Below are 17,996 nucleotides of genomic sequence, written 5' to 3'. Positions count from 1 at the left end.
AATTAACTTGCGAGAGCGCAGCAGTCGTATTTCTAATCTTTAATTATGACAGCGATAATTCAACGAGCACGCGCTTGTTTGTTTTAATTATCTTCATCGCTTACTCAGCATAGCGAGAACGTCGCGCGTTTTTCCTATTTTACAACGAGACGGAGATGTCTGGCGGTCCCGCGAGAGAGAGGAGGGAATACGATAGCCGAGATTTACTCGACCGATTAATTTCCTTATTGATTAATCACTGGCATCCTGACGGCGAACCAAATATCGTAAATTTCCTTTCACTCATAAACAACGTGATACACAGAAGAGATTATTATTATTGCTATTGTTATAGAGCAAAGTAGTGAAAAGATTATAGATCGAAGGTGACGAGCACGTGATGCCTCTTTTTCATCGATTACAGATAAAATGCCGATCGTGTCGGCGTGACAAATTATTTTTTCAGCGCGTGACACCGTCGAGTATAACGGCACAAGTGCAAGCAGTTATGCCGCCTTAGCACCTGTTGCATCAGACGCTTGCATCGTATGACATTTCATATCTGCCGTAAAACATCCGCGTGATATATTTCAATAAGCTAATTATAAATTGTAAATTGATACCGTTATACTCTCCCCACACGCATTACAAAAAGAAATTACATTGCTGCATATATATATATATATATATATATATATAATTTTGTAATGCGTGTGGGGAGAGTACAACGGTATCAATTTACAATTTATAGATTTATTGTGTGTGCGTGCGTGCGTGTGCGTGTGTGTGTGCGTGTGTGGGTGTGTGCGTGTGTGTGTGTGTGTGTGGGTGTGTATTGGATTGAGACAAAAGTTCTTAGCGGCGCATAAATAAATCTATAATGCATAAATGTTTAAGCACTGTCTTTAAACTCTCTAAAATCTTTGAAGTGGAATCCCACTCTTTTAGATGAAATTCCACTCCCAAAAATTTAGAGAGAATTTCATTTATTCAAAATATTACGAACTTTTGTTCCAATGAAATAGTATAAATATATATAGGGGAAAGTGGGGAAAGACAGGGTGGCAGTATAAGACCGGATATTGCGCGATTTGAATACAGAAATCATAATCGAGCGTACGCGTTAGATGTGAGCCCCCCGGTCGTTGAAAGTTACCCACAAGCCTGCAAAGTAGGCAACGGCGTTATTGAATTAGACCTGTTAGACCACAATTTTTTTCGCAATTTCCTTATGATTTTATTTCATTTTTTTACTTGTAACATGACTATTAAATTATACTTTTAAAGAAATTTTTTTTTAATAAAGTTTATAATTCTCTGAAGAATTTATTTAACTATAGTTATATTGAAAGATTAATATTCAAAAAATATTTAAGGAATAAAGATGGTTTAAATGCTAATAAAAATCTAGCTTTTCATTATCTACCTTTACTCCATTTTGCTCTACCTTTTCCTATTGTGTACTGAATTGAGAAGTAACGCGTTACTTATAACATTGTTATCATTTTTGTTTCTTACGTAACAAGCATTATTTTTTTTCGGTTTGTAATGAATACAGTCGTTACTTTTGTTGTCGTTTTTTACAGTCGTTATTTTAATTTCTATGACTATTCAATAGTGCACTGATCGTGCAAGTCTTAAAGTCTTGATTGGGTAGAAAATATTCCGAATGAATATTTATATCCAAATCAAATAGCAATAAATTAAAAAAAGCAAAACACTGCGCAATGTATTAAATATAAAATGTTTTTAAACATGTGATTAATTATTAAATTATTTAAAATTGATTTTTTTATATTGATCAATGATATCTAATTAATCGTCACTCATAAATCAATCACGATCATTCATATGTGATTACGATAAATCGTGATAAGATTCAGTGACAAACTGATACTCTTGAGTATCTATGAAATATTTTCTTATGGGATGTTATCTATTAAATATGTTTTTTCTCACTTTTCCATATCAAAAAATCTCGCACGATTTGAATAAGAAAAAAACACGTTATCAGTCAATTTTATTACATAAGAACTTGAAATTTTTTTGAAAAATATTATTGAAATAAACTTGTATATAATTTTGAGATTTAAAATGCGATTTTACTGAGAGTTAATACGATTGCACTTAGAATTAATGCAATTTCACTGAAATTTAAAATGCGATTTCCTCTTCAATATACAAATACAATTGTATATGCAAATGTATTTAAAATTTACAATATGTTACAATGTATTATATATAATCTACCATTTTAAAGTTTACATGCAATAAATGCATAAATAATGCATAATTAAATATTATTTATCGTCTTATTTTATAATTTATTTTTTAATTATTTTTTAATATTTAATATTGTACATTTTAGGTTATATTCCAATAGTCACTGTCAGTACTGAAAATCTATAAATCACATTACATATACGTATATAATATAATAGGTGTTCAATACTGACAATAAATATTGGGATACACTCTTAATAATGACATTAATTTCAAAAACAATGTTTAATCTAAATATGCATAAAAATTGTCTAATAAAAGTCAGAAAAAGTAAAGATAAAATGTATCTTGAAAAAATTTCCAAGTAAAAATGCCTTGTTACAATTATCAGACATTATATATTGCCACATTAGCGCCATTATATAAGCTACTAAATAAATAATTCTATAAGCAATTAGTAGCAATTCGTCACCTAATAAAGACTCATAATACCTTTTCCTGTATTATTACTTTATTATTCAATGTATGTCAGTTGATATTTCATCAAAATTCTCTTTTCTTTGTAAACAACTCAAAAATAAAATAAAAATTTTTTCAGTTAAATCATTGTTATATCAATTGGACAATATAAGTATATTGATAAGTAGTATCTAAGTCATTGTGTCAACAAAAGATAAAGTTTCTTTTTGGATTGAAATGTGGATTAAACTGATGTGAATTCAGAATAAGTTACGTGTGAATTTCCGCATTTGGTTAGCTAATGCGTCATGCCTCTGATCGATGAACTTATCGTTAAATTGATAGAAATTCTATTTTCATTACTCATCGATTCTACGTTATCTAATATCAAATCCAACGATCCACTTTGCACGTATATTTGACTAAGGTCGTGGTATTCATAATCGTAAATAATTTTCAATCTTTGATTGAAAGCGTAATTAATTACAGATTCATAAATTCATTCATTTTTTTTCATTCAGTCGATTGAAAATTATTTATGTCTATGAATACCGGCCTAATTGGCCCCATCATTGAATTGAGTTACATGTGTTAAATAATTAAATTATATTATACGCGCACATATATTCACAACTACATTTTATATATACATATATATGTACATATAAAATGTGAATAATTAATATATAATTATAATTATATAAAAATTATGTAATATTATATTTTAATATATAATAACAATTATGTTAATAATAATTAATACATATGTATAAGAATATATTGTATATAGTATATTGATCAATTTACGTTAACTTTGAAGAGAAGAAATGAAGCGTGTCGTTGTACGATTAAAATCGCCAGAATTCATTCATGTTGTTTTCCAAATTTACATCTTTATTTTACATCTCGCTTCTTAAAAGTTGGATATTGACCTCTCATCAATTTGAGTATCAATAATATTCCCTCGAATATCCGGTCAATATCCTAAAAAACGTTCGAAACCGGTTAATATAATTTCGGAGAAAATTAATATACGTTCTGGAATCTCCAAACAAAAATGTTTGTCCCGCTTGTTTCTCCCGAGAAAAGCTACATTTTAACTTTCCTTCGGAGAATCTTGCGTTCTTCTGCAAGAGCTCAGCGTTCTGTGTACGTGATCACTATGACTATACAAACTAAATTTTCCTCTCTCCCTGCTTTCCGTCAAACGACTACTTTATCGCTTCCCTGATTCATTTGTTTGCTCAGCAGTTACTTGCGCAGCCTTGTGCGGGCTTATACATGTCGAAGCCTGTTGCAACGAATTCGTACATCTTGATAAGCGTTTTCGTCCCTTTCAAAATTTTATATTTGATTTTAAAAAACATCTTTGAAATTTTTTAAAAATTCATATCTTATTTCTAGACCTTTATTTACGTTACTTTCATTAAGTTTCCTTGTGTCGAAGACACAACTAAGTTTGTTTCCTCAATTATTATTGTTATAATTAGAGGAAAGTCAGTGGTTGTAAGATACCATAATATCTTGTATTATTCGCGTTAAATTCTAGAAGCAACCTTTAAAATTACTTTATTACCGTCTATTTAGACGTTGCAGCATTTATTAGTGTTCACTAGTGTTCACTAGCGTTTTTATAAAAGTTGAACCGAATGAATTTTGCACTTGACAGCGATTTTCGCAGGTGTATATTCTCTAGATAATTTGAAGAAGCACGTTAGATATTAATTTTTTAGATTAAATTTTATAAATTTAATATTTATCTACTAATTTTTATTTAAAAATTTTAATTATATTAAAATATTTTATTATTAATAAACATATTAATATTAAAACTACAATAAAGAAATTAAAATAAGATTATATACATTTTAATAAAATAAAATACAAAAACTCAATAATTATTAAATGTTAATAATTCCTCTCTTTGATTTTCAATTTGTCTTTTTAACCTTTTCATCTTTACATATATATATATATATATATATATATATATAATATTATAAACTAATAAATTAATTTAATTACAAGAATTTTTTATATAATTTAAGATATTTATATATATATATATACACACACAAATTAATATCTTAAATTATATAAAAAATTCTTGTAATTAAATTAATTTATTAGTTTATAATATTAACTTTAATCTAACTTGAAGACATTGAATGTGGCTTTCAAATAATGTAATTGAATTTAATGTATGCCATAATGTACAAATTCGGCATATAAAGTTATATAATGATAGGAATTGAAATATCGAAGTTACCTTATGTGTAGTAGATATTAATAAATTAGAGAAATTAGAAACTATTAATTCGTTAGAAAAATGCGTTTTTTATTGTAGTTTTTGCTGATGATGACTCCAAAGAGAGTCGAAACGTTCAATTAAATGATTTTCAGTCTATAACTGACTTACTTATTTTCGCGCAAAAATCACTGCGCAGCACTCTTATTAGCCTTTATTACTTCTTTTTGTATTGAATCTCGAGAGTCCTTACTAATTTGTTGTAAATTAAAGAAAATTAAAAAAGGTCAACAACAAGCATAAAAATTGAATAAAAAGCGTAATAACACTTCGAAAATAAAAAAAGTTCTATATAGAATGCTTCGACTGTACTCAAGTATCCTTCAATTATTAGTTGAGATATTATATTGATAAATAGATCGTTAAATAAGTCATTCACAGTATCAGAAGAAAAAAAATATAATAATTAAAAAAAAGGTGGTTATTCACAAAGTCAGTCACTTTGTTAAAAATCGGCAGCAGAATTTTTATGTAACGAAAGCAAATTTCACGCAAGTACATTAAAAACATTTAATGTACATACATTTAATGTAAATTTAATGTTGCCAAAAGTGTACTAAATGCATATGGATTTTCAATTATAGGTACATTAAATTTAATGTGTAATTTAAAAATACATTGAATTTCGTGACATTTTTAACAGTACAAGCATCCATTATCGAAATCAATTTGAAATTAAAAATCACTTTAACATATATCAAATCTTTAAAAAATCACGTTAAAATCATGAGTTAAACATGAAATCAAACATTAAATCAGTTGGAATCACTTAAAATTACTTGAAATTATACGAAATCACTCCAAATCATTGTATATTTATGAAAAATTGAAATCACGTTAAATTCATGTTGAAATCGCAGGAAATTTCAAAAAACTGAAAATCAATCAAGCAGCCTATTCGTGAGTAATTCCTTGATAAACAAACCGCACGTTACGAGGTAATATCATGGGTCAATCGCATACATATTATTTATAAATATGAAAATGTAGCCGCCATCAAAATAAAACATTTAAATAATCATACGCCGTTGATTTAATTATTTGTTATCGATGGAAATAGGTGGAGTACAAATCAATGACGTAATGTTGTTTTTATGCGTCCGGTAAAGGAAATGTCATGTTTGCGATGGATAAATGCGATTCATAACCTGTAATATAGTTATAAAAAATCCAATAACATTCGATAATCTTTAATTAAAACAAACATTGCTACTATTTCTTTCGAAAAATTTGCCTAAGTCCGTATTAAGTTTGTATTAATTTCAACGTATTTCACAATATTTAATAACACTACATTGAGAGAACAAATATGTCTTACAAAATGTTACTTAATACAAAAATAATTATTTACTCGATGAGTCCTAATAGCTTATTTACTTGCAATCAAGTTAAAATTTATTTAATTGAAATATTTATGTAAATAAAATAAAATAAAATAAAATAATTTTTAACACACAAGAATAGAAAATCCATGTCAGTTCCAGCAGTTCTTGGTATCGAATAATAATTTTTAATTTTTACAATTGTGGATTCAAACTGCGCGCCGCATATTTCTTTGGGCTTGAAACGTAGACATGAAGTAAAAATATTAACGCTTTTAGAAGAATGTATAGTATCCCCCCTCCCCGGAAAATAATTTTTAATCAAGTAATTTTTTGCAGTTCTAAAAAATATTTACTAAATAAATCATTTTTATATTCAAGATAATTAGGTTTTTTAATCTAAGAAAATAATTTAAGTTTAATAATATTATTAACTTATTCGTAAAATCATTATTTAAATGTAAAAATACGAAATTACATACTCAAGATAACATATATCTATTTACTTAAAAGTAAATATTTTTACTTAAACAGAACAAATGCTTGCATTTATGTAAAAATAATGAAATGAGTGTAAAAATATATGATTTTAAGAAATTTATTTTTTTCATTTAAAAAATTTTTCTCAGTGTATCTATAAACAGACTGTTGGTATTCCAACAATACGATCATTTCTATTTCCCATAGCTGATGTCACATTACAGGATATAGAAAAAAAGGCATTATATACTATTAATATAAACTCACAAATTAATGTAAATTCTACTATCGATATGCAGGTAAGCATTACCCATTATGGTAGCACCTGCAAAATTGACGTAATTCTTAACCTTTCGCAAGACACGTGGCTAAAAGTCAAGAGTCAAATGGTACCCAAAAGATCCTGAAATGAAAAGCAATATATATTGTTTTTTCTTTTTTAATTCACAGGAATAAGCGCTAGAGATGCGTTTTTTGAAAAAATTTTGCGCTTTTAATTACACTTGGAATCCAACAAACCCTACGCAACTTGCAAAAGGATAATACATTTAATAATTTTCATAAAAGTTAACAAAATTTACTTTGGAATTGGAGGAAAATCATATATAGTTTGAACTTCTTAGTTTTTTTTAAGTTATTAACAACATTATTATTATTGATTTGTTTCACAAAAAGACTTCCTCAGAAAGGCATTCGTCATATTTTTCATAATATCCGTTATGCCACAAAATCGAAATCATATACATATAGATCAGAGTAGCTTTGCTGTTCCATCTCATTTCTTTACCAACAAATTTAGAACTAATTATAAAAATTCTCTTGGATAATAATTTAACTTTACCGTTTTTAGAAACCTTATTAAAATCAACAATTTCATTAAGGTACAAAATGTTAAAATAAAATTTGACTACAATAACAATATCTACGATTTATAAAATTTTGTTGTACTGACATTTTGGGCAAATAACAAATTATATTTTTAATTTGATATTAACCACTCCTTTGATTGAAGCAATGTTAAAATTCTTAACTAAAAATCAAATTATCATAAACGATTAATTTTTGAAACGACACACATGAAACAACAATGAATTGAAATGTTCACCAAAACACTGAATTTTGATTTCTTATTTTTGTTTATTTGAGTCGCTTTCTAATAATAAGCTTTAGGGAGGGGAAGGTCATGTAATCGGCCGAAAAAAAGCTGAGTTTCATAAATTTTTTTGTGGCACAAAACTTTTAATGAACTGTCCATAACTTTTCTCACATATTTCTTACAATTCGTAGATGTAGAAAAAAATTTGTTAAACCAAATTAGTTCAAATATGGCGGCGTAATGACGCTCGCTCTCCTGGTTTTCGAGAAAGTCAAATGGCGTGCAATGCAGTACTTTTTTATCTCGTCCTGAAATAAAAAATCGAACAAATCTCCTTTTTGATAAAATTGCACACCGGAAAGACTAAACTCCGATAGTAAAAAGTAGTAGAATAAAAATTTTACGCAGTTTTGAAAAAAATGTCCAATTTTCGCATAAAATTTTCATCTTTATCATGTGTAAAAGAAATTTGGAAAATTTTAGTCCTTCCGGTGGAGAATTTAGTGAAAAATAAACATGCACCGTCTCAGCTATACAGATTGAATATTTTTTGAGTTATCTTGCACGCCGTTTTAAAAGACATAGTTTCGAGAAAAACGCGTTCAAAGTTTGAAACGCGCGTGACTCTATTGGACGCGCAGGTAGAAACTTGCCTGTAAGAGCGTTAATACATCGATCTCCAATATGAGGACTTGAAATTTGAATTCTTGAAATGTTTTAGTGCATATATATATATATGCAATAAAAAAAATCGATTGACATGACCTTCCCCCCTTGAAGATGTAAAATATAACAGCAAAATTTTTCAGAAATGTCTCGGAAATATTTCAACTAAAAAAAAAGGAAACCCAAAGATGTAAAATACAACAGCAAAATTTTTCAGAAATGTCTCGGAAATATTTTAACTAAAAAAATGAAACATTTTAGAAAGTTTTCACATTATATCTACAATGGTTTAAAGATGTCTTTAGGATAGTAAAATGTCTGCGATTCTTACATTTGAAATGTTGCAAAAATATTGCTGAAAGGTTACCAAAAAAATCTAAAATCTTTCTGAAGTATTGTTGATCGTAATTCTCTAAATATGATAAAAAGAAAACGATGTGTATGAAATATTTTAAATTTAAAGTATTTCAGAAATAATATTTAAATTTAGTATATTCAAAGAGAATTACAAGAATTAAAAAGTTACAATAACAATTATGTATAAAATTAGTGTTTTAATCTACAATACATTTTTGTTTATTGCAATCTGATTAATATAATAAATGTAAATTTGATTTCCGAAACATGTAGTAAAAAGAATTTATAATATATATAAGAAAATAATATTTTATTTGCATAACATTCTTGTACTCCTACTACATAAGTGAATTTAAAAAATTTTTATTTGACCAGTTGGCGAAAGCAAATTTTGAAAAGGCAAATTTGGAAATTTATTGCATGTAATAAATTTTAGCAACATTTCTATTGCAATATTTTACATCACAAGAATTTAGAATTATTTCTGTTGCATATATGACATTTTGCAGACATGTTTCACATGAAATGTGAAAGATTGCAACTCTTCTGAAAGCTCTGCAATAATCAATGCTGTATGAGTACGTCATACATTGCCAACTGTTCTTCACTGCTTCATTTGCTTTGCGATAAGAACGAAACGTGACGTTCAGTTGTGGAGCAATATATATTTGCCTCTTTCTTTACATAATTGAACGTGAGTTATAATTTTGCGGAAAAATTTCTTTCCAATACTCTTATCATCTTACATTAGCGATCTTTATCTGCACTTTTTATATATTAACTCAATAGCTTGTCATTGATAAAAAAAATTGGATATCTTGCACTTTTACAATATTCCAATCGCTGTCGAAGTTTGCCTAGTTTTTCCGTCACCCGATTGCATTGATGAAGGAAAAATCGATTATTTAAATGATTATAAAACGATTATTTAAATAATTATTAAACAATAAAATAAATGTAACCATGTTTTCTATTTAATGGTCACTATATCTATATATAATGTGCACGCGATTGACCTACGTCATCACCTACGATTGAATGTGATATTGTTTCATAATGTTTATGTTAATGTGCTGTTTACTTTCTTTTTAATTACTCATTATAATTTTTTTCCTGACTTAAATAAATTATGATTTATTTATCAATATAATTTCTTGACTGAGAATAACTCATTGTCAGTTAAAATGTTCCGTGGAGAATTTTTTTTCGAATTATCGTGTTTTTTACCTAATTTTTGTGCTCGTTTTTGACTTTTTCTATTTAAAATTTTTTATATAAACAAGTGGAGCTTAGTCGTTTCAATACTTTTTCGAGATAATTACATACAATTCTTCGAAATACTGGACAAAACAGGCGCGCGCGCGCGCTACAGAGTCTTTGTTATTACATAATTTACATACAAATTACAAATTTAATATTACATTATCAACCCCTCAATACACAAAGTCAAAATACGCGATCTTCGCGAAGACAGCCGCTCGCGAAGTTAGCGCAGAAAAACAGAACCAATTGGAAAAGCAACGATACATTTTTTACACGCCTTTCTTTTAAAAAGAATACAACGTTTATGACTACGTCACGACCGCCATGATTTTCGGGATACATTTCACGCAGAAATTCTCTCCGCGTATGACAATGCGATACGTGACTATATTTCTTCGCAGCCATAAATTATGAACTCATGTATAATAATTAATGTTGAAAAATCGGCATTGAGCGGCCCGCCGCGTCGCGTCGGCCGCAGACAATTCGTACACGTGCCGATATCGACACATCTTCGGATTCTTTCAAGGCACTACGCCTACGATCACCCTCTTCGAAGCAGACAGCCGCCCCCCGCGGCGAGTGCCGGAACGATGTTTCACCGTCTTTTATTAATAAGCATTTCTACGAATTCCGCCGCATAAGGTACGGCGGACTTTCGGCCATGCCGTCAGGCTATTCGAAGGATTCGCGTTTTCCAAACAATTTCAAACACATTGCGCAAATTTTTGCTACCGAAATATCGGGAGTGCGTTTGTTATGAGCATCGCATCGTGCTTGCGACGAGCGTTATACGTGACTAAGCGCGCGTGCAAACAGACGATATCGCGCGCAAAAGTATTGCGCGTGAAAGCGCGCAAAGAGGACAAAAAGTTTTAGCGGTATCGCGCATTGTATAATTAATGTTTTTTCTCGATATTTATCTCGACGACGACAGATAGCGCCAAGTAAGAGAATCGGATAAAAGGTTCTATATAAATTATTTAAGCGCCCGTCACGATGTAATGCAGGGGGAGCATTCAGTCTTACAAAAATAGATAAAGAGACGCGCGTTACAACAACTATGTCGGCGTCGTAATTCTCCTCCGATATTTTGAGAGACTTCGGTCCGCAATGTTTGCCAATATAACTGCATTTACGGCGGTAATAATCTAGGTCATAGAGTCTAGTATTATCTCTCGGCCGCATTATCTCGCGGATGTTTACGAGAATTTGGGCAAAGTGCAAGTGTGCATCGCAGGTGGCGGTTGCGTGATGCCTTTCCGTTTCATCGAGCACTGAAAATAAATTATTTATTCCGACACGACGCGCCAGAAGCGGCGAGAAACGGATAACGACTCGAGACGATACGAAGAAAAGATATATTGTACAGCCCTTAGCTGATACTTGAAGCAGACGTAATAAATAATTTACGAGTTGTCCATTTCTAGAACGCCTTTTCTCTGTCTCCTTCTCTTTCTCTCTCTATTAAGAAATAAATTAATTCTTTCTTCTTTCCGATCGGAATCGCCTTCTTTTAATTAAACCTCGGATAGAAGTATAATTCCCCGATTACTCGACGTTATTGTTTTGATTAAAAGACGTACTTTAAACGGCAGGATTACAACGGCTACAAAGTTTCGATAAAAACTTAAACATTACAAAGGGTATCATAAGTACGAACGTTTTTCCGAGAAAGAAGAGAAAAGGCATGACAAATTTCTCGGCTTGAATCGATCTTTACGTTATAAAAGTATTAAAGAGAAATACGGGGATCTTTAATCTTGTCATATTAACTGCTACATATTAGTATAAGATGTGTCACATCTTAAAGTATTACCAGAAATTTCAAAATTTTATAGATCGTTCTGTTTTACGTTGAGTGTCTGTATAAAAAATTTAAGGAGTCTGTTCACCTTTATGAAAATGCTACGAATTGCATAAATTCAATATTACATTCTTTGCAACGTAACACATTTACTGTTCAAATTTTGCGGAGTTTGTTTATATAATTTGTGAGAAATCCAAAGCTAAAAATTGTGATTTTTACGTATGTTCTTATGAGTAGGAGTAAGGCAGGTGTATGGAGACGGTGATTATTCCGTTGTAACTACGTAAATAATGCTACCGTCTGAATAAAAGCTTTTCATAATAAACTACATATATCAATAAAGAGTTGGTAAAAACGCGATTAACATTCACTGCACGATTTCTGTGCGACAAACGATAATAAATCGAGAAGCTATTGCTGTCCTTTATCAAAAATGTTGGATTTTAAAGAGATGTGACAATTTTGTTTTACTTAATACGCACGATTTTCAATCAACTGTCATACTTAACCTACTCTATATTTGTTTATCTATCTGTCTGTTTGTCCTCTTCTGTTCCTTCTCTCTCTCTCTCTCTCTCTCTCTCTCTCTCTCTCTCTCGATTTCTCTTATAATGATATTTATTTTCTTCTTTGTCCTGCTTATTGTCGCTTTCGATATTGTCGTTCAGTGACAATTTTCCCTTTTCATCGTCTAGACATTGACATCATTATATGACAAATGTCAATTCAAATTTTCGACTAGCAGCAACCATGTTACAATGTAACGTCAAAGTTCAGTGCAATCAACTGTTCAGAAATGACAATGTTGCCATATCTCACCATAATTTTATATTTTAAATTACAATTGTAATATATTATACCTAATTACACAATCGTACATACAAACCGTTATTGTTGAGCCCTCTGATATAAAAAAATAATTATCATATACTCTAAAAATCAAGTTTTTTTTTATGAAATATGTTATTATTGTAAACTTAATTTCAAATGTTAGTAGTTGGTAGTAGTTCTTTCTATCTCATTCTATTCTATACTTAAATAGAGTAGTCGCTCTGCATCGCATTTCTCGCGAAAAATGAACAAACTCTTCAATTTCTCTTATTTCTCTGGTTTAAAAATTATTTAATTTTTTCGTCTGGTCTTGACTTTTATATAAAATCGTGTTTTATAATGTTTATTTGCAAATTTGATAAGAAATTAGCGTTATTACTTAAATCAAATTTTTTGCGTATATTAATAGAACTCTAGTATTCCTGCAAAAATTCATTTACTCATTCAAAAGTTCTTTACCTAAAACTGCAACAAAATGGTCATTTCCGCGAGTCACAACCATTATAATACATTGAAAGAAATTGAGCTTCCCGGGAAAAAATTTTTTTATACATACAAATGGATATATAATTTTATATAATCGTATATAAATGAATACATAATAATTATACATATATAATTATACATAAAAATTTTTTCCACGGTTGGAGGAATTAAATCAGAACTCTAACGAAATAATATTAATATGAACCGACACTGAATGTTCGTGTGTATATAATAATTTTATTATTACAATTTCCAACTCATGCGAACCGCGTGCTGAATACTTTGTCGATCTTTAAAACGCAATCCATTACATGAAGCCGAAATTTACGATGTAATGCTATTAAATGTAATTTTAAACTATCAAAATTTTAGAAAGAGAAATTACACTAAACTTGAATTAGCACTTGAAAAGTCTCATCAGCGCTCTGGGAGATAAATGACTGATATAATTTTTATATTTTTGTTATATCTTTTAGTAAAACCATTTGTAATCGGGTAAATGGAACGTCACAAATGAGTGACGAGACTCTTGCGGTTGAAACGTACGCGTCAGAGATGGGATATGGGTAGTCAAAAAGCCATGACTAAAAAGGCTGTAGGCAAAGTCCAACGATGGAATCTTTCTGCGAACGGACAATTACAACGGAAATGCCAACACGCTGAGATTAATGAACGCTGCGTACGAAACCTATCGATTCTCATTGGGAAATTCCGGAGCTCGTGCAGAACAATGTAAGTATCGAAGTCTCTGTGAGTGACGAAACAATGACGTAGGCAATTTCCGATGTATTATCAGAGTTTCGCGAGAAATATTTGGCGGTCCTTATTTTTAGCGTGAAATATAGTATATCGCGGTGTGTACGATAAGCGGTCGTCAGCGTGCTTAACGACTATCAATTTGTGCGTCATTCGCTGGTATTTGCGATTTAAGCGCGATAAGGTGTTAACGCCGTTGGTGGTCGACCAACGCGACGGACCAATTCGAGAAGCGAAATATTTGAATGTTCCGTAATCACCGAAGTTAGACAGCGGCTATCTCTGAGAGCCGCATCTCGTTACGAAAACAATACGGAATTTCAAGTGCATCTGCACGAAGTATGCACCCCTGTCCGTTGCAAGATTAACGAGCCTATAATACACGACGCATTTAAAGCCGATCGATAAGACAAATTAAACGGACACACGAATTACGCATTTCACTTCTACATAAATTAAAGACAAACAAAAACTGCAGGATATAATAATACATTATTACGTATTATTATATATTTATGTTATTCTGGCACGTTTTTTTTCTCCCTATTGCGAAAAGGAAAGACGTTGCATTAAACAGCATCAGCTAAGAGCACAATTAAAAAATAATTTCGTCAATTCAATAATTAATGAAATAAGTAGCATTTTATTAAAACAAGAGCATCATCTATTTGTTTCATTAATATTGCCTTGGAAAGGAGTTCGTAATATTTTAACTTTTTAAGAATTTTTCATATTTTAAATTTATAAAGATTTCTAAAAAAAAAAATGTTTATACCTTTCTTAAGTTTTCTCCACTGGAAAAAAATATTTTACATATAATTATATGCAATTATATTATATAAATATATTTGATATATAATTATATATAAAAAATTATTTCCCAATCAATATAAATTATAAAATAAGAAATCTTAAAATAATATTTCAAAATTCATATATACAAGAAATTGCAAAAAAAAAAAGAAAGATTTTCTCTTCTGAGAAGTGTTTTAATTCACATAAAACATTAAAAAAATTTTTTTTAATTTTACAATTGTATATAAAAATTATGAAAATTGCTCTAAAGAATGACGTGAAAATTTTTCATCAAGGTGTTATTAAATTGATAAGATTATTTTCATTAAATTGTCGTTAACGTTGGTGCATCAGTGTTTTCCTGGTACAGTTAATATCGCTGGGTATCTACAAGAGGCTCTTCCGCGGTCCTTTGATCTATGACGTTGCGCGTAACGTCGATTCGACTTTACGCATTGCGTAATTTACGATCGAATGTGTAATAGCATCTAGATAACGGGCAGTTCAGCGATATTAAAATGTGCAATATTAATGCAGCGGATTGAAAATAGATCCACCGTCATCGAGAGTAGCCAAAGTTGATAACCGCGCGTCTGCAAATAGATCTCGGGAGATTACGAATGAGGCTGTCACAAACTGTCTGTCATATTTCCCAGTATCGAGGTATTTCCCTCCGAGTATAGTTTACTTTTACGTCAGCCGGAACGCTTAGAGCGAGCTACGTGCAACAAAACGTTTGGCTTACCTTCTTCAAGTGTCCTCGAAGTTTGCGATCCTAGGAAAAATAATGAATGTACAATATCGTAGCGCTCTCTGAATAGAAATTTTAACGGATAGAGAATTATCGGGCGTCCACCAAAGTCGCGCGTTCGTCACGGACTAACCACCATTTCGCTAACTTTGGATTATTTAAAATAATATAAAATTCAAGAATGATATAAAATTCTTATTATTGATTTTATTCTATACTTATTTTGTCATAAAAAACAAATTTCATTTTCAAGGAGGTGGTGAACCTAGTTTCGACAGTTTTTATTAAAATATATTGAATTTTTAAGACCAATATTCATAGTCGATTCTTATTGTGAAGACCGTTTTAAATAAAGTTTTAAGATGATAATAGCCAATTCGCAACGTGATCGGCACGAGATTGGTCTTAAAATATGCTAATGGCATATCGATTTTTTACCGATAAATATCTTTTCTTCAACTGATTGTTATCGTAACGCATTATGTAAAATTAGAACATTTTTCAAGTTGAATAAATTAGGTAAACGTGTTAAAACGAAATGAACAGAAAGAGCATTTTCATGTTATAATTCTACATTTTTTGTTTTTACATTAAAAGAAATTATAAACTTGTTAATTTTTTTCACATGCAATAATGTTTGGATATTTTTAAAATTAAATAAATTGATCATGTTGATTATGTAAGCCAGCAACTTATCAAAACAAATTCAATGAAGAAAGTACTTTCATGTTAATTCTACGATTTTTTGAACAATCTTGCTAAAGAAAAAGCATTGCATCGTATAAATGATAGGAACAATTCCGAAAACAATGCGCTACTAAAGATAATAGACCGAAGAAAAAAATGATCGAAATGCAATTATCATAATTTAACTATAATTTATAGTAATTTTTGGAACCAACTATATATTTAGTTGTTTTAATTTTTCAAATTATAATTATTATTGCTACGTAAATAGTAAATAAATGTTAAAAAAATATTCACTATAATTTTTATTTTATTTAGTACATAGAAATTTATTTTTTATTTTTACCGCCCATATCTTGTATTATAATAATTAATATTTGAAATAATCATAATTTATAGTAAAATTTGGTAGTACTATAAACACAATTATTGCCAGCATTACATTGCAGTAGTAATTACTACAAAAATGGAGCTCTTAATTATAATTATTTTATCACGCAATTATAGTTACAAATACCAAACATTTTTTCTCAGTGTAATAATGCATTTGCGTTAATTTGTCGTCCGTTGCATTTCAATAAAATCTAGCAATGTGAGAAAAAGAGCGTAATAAATGATAATATCCGTTTATTAAGCAAAGTTCGATTAAATCTAATTACTAATATCGATCACGCCCAATTATTACTTCTTATTTTTCTGTACACTGTAAAAAAATTCAGTAAATTTACATATAATAGATGTAAACATTATACGATGTAAACATTAGTCCTGTAAATAAAAAAATTATATAATTTTATAGAAATTATGTAATTCCACAAAAAATATGTAGATTTGCTTTTAATGAGTAGATGCACCCTATTTTATATGGAAAATTACGTGTACAGGATATTTAAGTATTATACGTTCATCTCAATTTTTGTAACGTAACACAACAATATTCCACATATCGCTGTGAAATATAATGCGATTAACGTTCACTGTGCATACGTGCATACTCTGCTCACTTAGCATCTATTCCGCACTGCGCGGGCACAGTAAGTAGTCATTCTATTGTTTACAACATGTATGATAGAGAGACAATATTTGAATGTATAATACAATTATGAAACGTTAATCAAACCATATCTATAACGTTTCTATAACTTTCCATATATGTTGTAAATTTACTTCTGCAATCTGCTTAATTACAAGTTAGAAAATTAATCTTACCTTTGTATATTGCAAATCTACAAATATGTGAAAATTTACAACTACTTAGTAACTTTACAACACCCATTACAGTGGGTAATTTTGAGACAATTTTTTTACAGTGCAAGATAGCCTCATCGCTTTTATTAATCTCCCGTTATTCATCCTTCGGTACACGTCTCGAAGAAAATGTTACACTGCCGAGAGGCGCGTCTCGCTTCTCTCGTGTGAAGCTGAAGTGGATCCCTTGGAGGAGGAGGAAGCGGCAGCGGACCTTTGTCCTCCTCGGTTCAACAACGTGGGTGTGCGCGAGCCGGCATGACGCAGAATCGCGTAACTTGTATATATTACACAAAGAAGGTAATTAAAGTTTTTAAGTACGCGCCGTCGTAATTAGTTTTTCAGAGTACTCGGAGATATTGCGTCGAGACGGGTAATCACGAGTCCGGCAAATTTTTTATGGGGACGCAAAGAGAAACGCGAGGATTAGCACTCGGGGGGGACACTCTGGGAAAGGCAGGATTTCCAGGAACACCTAG

The 17,996-nt window shown here is 30.2% G+C and overlaps 1 protein-coding gene across 1 annotated transcript in view; it reads right to left on the bottom strand.

The window, feature by feature from the left end:
* LOC105200655 (putative fatty acyl-CoA reductase CG5065) overlaps nucleotides 1-17,996 on the bottom strand; it is a 104,725-nt gene that overhangs the window by 53,188 nt on the left and 33,541 nt on the right. The gene's annotated exons all lie outside the window — the stretch shown is intronic.

Source organism: Solenopsis invicta, chromosome 15 (assembly GCF_016802725.1).
Source record: "Solenopsis invicta isolate M01_SB chromosome 15, UNIL_Sinv_3.0, whole genome shotgun sequence".
Lineage (NCBI taxonomy): Eukaryota > Metazoa > Arthropoda > Insecta > Hymenoptera > Formicidae > Solenopsis > Solenopsis invicta.
This window is presented reverse-complemented; position numbering and strand designations above follow the sequence as displayed.